We start from the raw sequence: 4,281 nt of genomic DNA, 5'->3' as shown, positions 1-4,281 counted from the left end.
AACAACAAAGTACAAGAGTGGATGTAGCAATCTCAACGGAAGAACCTATCCCCACTGATGTAGCTATATCAGATCCACAGCCAAGTACTGTGCAAGAAGCTATGGAAAATGAAAGAATGCAAGAAGCTGCAATGGAAGGAGTACAAACCCTCCAGTATACGACCATACTCCCTGCACAATACCTTAAAATCATAAGCTCAAGCATAGTATTCATGGAAGCAAATGAAATCGAGAAGATGCAAGCTGAGCTAGAACAAATGCTTCAAGCTATGCAAGAAAGAGAAATTCAGTTTAGAAGTATGTATGTAATGGCACGACAAAGAGAACAAGAGCGAGCGGAGAAGAAAGAAGCTGAACAGCTCCTCACACAAAGATTGCGACTTATTAAAATCAGATGCAGAAATGTTGATTTCAATTTAAGAGCAAAGAGACAAAATGATAAGCATTAAGGAAAAGCTCAGTCATTCGGAACAAGAATTTGCTATGGCCAATGAAGCTACCTGAGAATGTAAGTCCAAGCTAGAAAAGGCCAAGGGTGAAATCCAAGGTTATCTAATGCAGATTGGCAATAAAGATAGGCAACTGAGGCACAAAGGTGATGAGCTTCATCAGAAAGACCAGTAGATGTAGAGGTTACAAAATACACATAATCTGGCATTTGAATGGCTAGAGCAGGCAGAGAACCAAATCAAGGAGTTCCTACATGCTCCTTTGGGAGAACAGATTGCCCCTGATATGCCTAATCAAATAGTAATGAGAGCTATTTGGGGCAAGCAATAAGTGAGTGACCTCTAAATACTCCCAAGGCTCTCGTATCGCCTCAAGAGAGGTGAAAGGTGATATACCACACCACCAACCACACTAAAACATAGAGACAATAGGGCTAAAAATTTATAGTTCATGGCCATAACCCATTCGGATTGTAGCTTCCTTTTAAAAAATCCACAAAATAGGCTACTTTCCTCTCAAAAAGTCTTCTATGTAGGTCCCCTCTCCTTAGAATATGTGGTAGCTTCCAAGGATGAGTCATGAGTGCTTTAGTAAGCATCACATGGTTTCCACGATGCTTGTTAGAAACCTCCAAGTTGGTTGAATTATTGGAACTAAAAAAATACAAAAGGTTTGAGGAAGTATCTACACAGGCTTATTAGGGAAGGGGGAAATTGGTAACATGAAAATTGGTATTTACATGGTGGATAATTATGAAAAAATAAAAAATAAAAAAACTTATGAGGGTGAAATTTTTTTGGGTTTTCTTTTAGGATATAATGTAAAAAATAAGCTTAATAAAAATAATAATACAATAATATGTTGTGGACCCCACAAGTTAAATAAAGATGTAAAATCAACTATGCATATGTAAATAGGTCCTAATAGAAAAAAAGCTTATATAAAAAAACCAAATAAGGTAATTCTTCTTGGCTTACTTGTCCCCAATTTGAATAAGGATATTTAGATTTTTTCTTCTTTTAAGTGATAAACTCACACCTAGTAGAATACTAAAGGCTAGGGAATAGAACACACACCTAGTTATATAGAAAAAGAGTGGGAAAAAAATAAAATATTTTTGGATTTTTTGAAACTCGACATATATTCTCAATAACTAGGCCCTTTAAAATTAAAAAAATATATATTTACATAAATACAAAGGTCATAATCTTTTCCCCAACCCAAACAAGATTTTCACAAGGATTGAGTCTCATAGTTTAGGCATTCTTAGGCCTAGTGCACACACACACAATTATAAGACTATCCACTATAGCATGGTGTAATCCAACCAAAAGAAAAAAAAAGTGTATTCATAGTCTCCAGGTGAATTGATGGCAAGATTTTTGTAGCATCAGTGGTGCTAGAGGGGTTAGAATTCTGAAATTTGGATAGCCAAAATTTGGCTATCATTTAGCCCACCCCCTAGTAGATGGTTCATTCATGTACCACCCCATTGTAATCGTTCTTCTTCATCAAGCATCTCTTTGGTGACATCTTCATGAAAGGTAGGTCTTCTTACTGTGTGAGAATGCATCTTTGACACCATAACTGGACATACTGTGTGATATTTTCTACACTTTATGCTTGGTCTTATAGTGGATGTACCTTCAAAACTTGGGATCTACCTAGTAAAATAGGGTTTCAATCGATATCCATTTACCTTCCTTTTATGAGGGATGTCATCAAGATCCATTAGTTAGTAATACCCTGAAGGAAAGTCTTCTAAGACCATATAAGGACCCTCCCACTTAGGAATAAACTTTGCATCATACTTGTTGTCCAGCTTGTTGTCGTATCTTAGCACCAATTCACATTATTAATACATATGATGGTGAAAGTCATAGGATAGTCTACAATGAATATAATAATATATTCATGAACTTGGAGCTGTTACAAAAGAGAATGGTAGAGTTTTATGATGTCACATTAGAAGAGACTTGAGGAGTGCTACAATTTGTTATAAAAATGGATGAGTGTGAGGTACTGAAGGATAAGAAGCTCGAAAGGGTTACAGTAACCTTGACGAATAGAGCTCTGGTAAACTATTCTAAAGCAAGTTCAAAGTATTTCAGTGTACAATCAAAGAACAACATATGGTGGTTAGGTTCCTTTGAAGTAAAGAAAGAGGACCATGCAATCCTCTTCTGGGTTTTCCATCATACACCAATTACAGAGCTTATAGCTGAATAGATTGCTGGTAGGAGGACTCTCTACGTAAGTGAACGTGGCACCTTCAAGGTTGAGCGGCATCTTGCAGGTGACCTAAAGACTCTTAAGTGCCTATACAACTGCAGCAAAGGAGCAAATTCAAAATCACCTTGTCTGTATTGTATGGAATCTGCACAAGTCATGGATAGTAAATGGTGGAAGAAATCTCCTAACAAACATCAAAGAGATCTCACCTTTAAACCAGTATTCAACATTCCTCTTACGAATGTTCATATTTGTACTTTGCATGCATTGTGTCGTATCATTGAGAAACTAGTTCATCTGTATATTGGCTTTGCATGGAAAATAAAGAATGTGCAGGAAAGGAATATATCTATTCATTCACTTGAGAGTGTTTTAGATGAGATTGGGTTGCATGGGGATAATGTGAAGATTTTGAAAGACTTAAAAAAGTCTTTAAATGAGAAAGAAGTCCCAATGAAGCCATCCATAAGGGGTATAAAGGCAAAGAGATTCTTATCAAGATCAACCTGCGACTTTCAACCAAAATTAACCAAACGTGGAAAGAAATACACTTCAAGCTATACAAGTAAAGTACAATTTCAAAAATGGCAAAAGCTACACCATGCGGTGAAAGACCAGGAAGATATCTCTAGGAATGCAAAATCAAAAGTGTGGCGTGCAGTTGATATGATTTTCCAGATGTGTGAGAAGATTTAGTGGTCCAATCAAGACATGAAGGACTATCAATCACACTTGCTCACTTTCAAGAAGTCATACATTGACGCCTAGACTAATACAAACATTATACACTAATTGGTACATTTTCATTATCTCATAGATTAATTAAAATATAGCTTAGAAATGATCATTTGTACTTAAGAAATCGTTTTTGTTATTGCAGCATATAATTTATAATCATTTGTCATTCTTTATAAAGAAATATGGTGGCCCTAGTATTTGGAATACACAGGGTGTCGAGAAGTCACATTACATGGCTAGAAATGCATACTTCAAACACACACAACACGGCGGTGGTAAAGTGAAAGCGAAGAGTCTTCAAGAAGTCTTCCAATGTTTTTACAGACGAATACTTCAAACAAAAAAGAGAAATGACACTTTACAATCATCCGTAAACTAGCTCAGAAGAATCAAGACAACAAAAAAGAAAAGTGTTCAAAAGCATTTCATCAGTCCATAGCAATTGATGCCTAGAGGAGGTGGAGAGAGACAAAATAGTTTGTTAATCATCGTTGGATAAACATTCACTAATATATAGAGGGCTTACACAATGTCCTTGTCTTGTAATGTTTTCTGGCATGTAACTTCAGCAATTGACTTTCTTCTAAATCTAAGCAAGTTTTGTTTACCATGTTCATCTAACTCACTTGTATCTTCTATTCCTAGGCTTAACGCTAATGAAGCATATGCATGAAAGTAGCCTCGTCAGTTACCTACATTACCTGGGTAGTTACCAAAAATATCTAATGCTTTTCTTTTCTCTAACAAAATTATCTTATCATAACTACATGGAATAATGCTTCCACCAAGAAAGCGAGAGAGTGTTTTAAATAACAAGTTTGCGACTCGACCCTCTTGACTCGTGGTAGTATGATAAACTAA

The 4,281-nt window shown here is 36.0% G+C and overlaps 1 pseudogene; it reads left to right on the top strand.

The window, feature by feature from the left end:
• The first annotated feature begins 2,454 nt into the window (after positions 1–2,454).
• On the top strand, positions 2,455–3,799 carry LOC147641308 (uncharacterized; annotated as a pseudogene).
• The last annotated feature ends 482 nt before the right edge of the window (positions 3,800–4,281 follow it).

The sequence above is a fragment of the Cibotium barometz genome, chromosome 2 (genome assembly GCF_041138505.1).
Source record: "Cibotium barometz isolate CiBa-2024 chromosome 2, ASM4113850v1, whole genome shotgun sequence".
Taxonomy (NCBI): Eukaryota; Viridiplantae; Streptophyta; class Polypodiopsida; order Cyatheales; family Cibotiaceae; genus Cibotium; species Cibotium barometz.
Note: the sequence above shows the minus strand (reverse complement) of the source record. Positions and strands in the feature narration are given on the sequence as shown.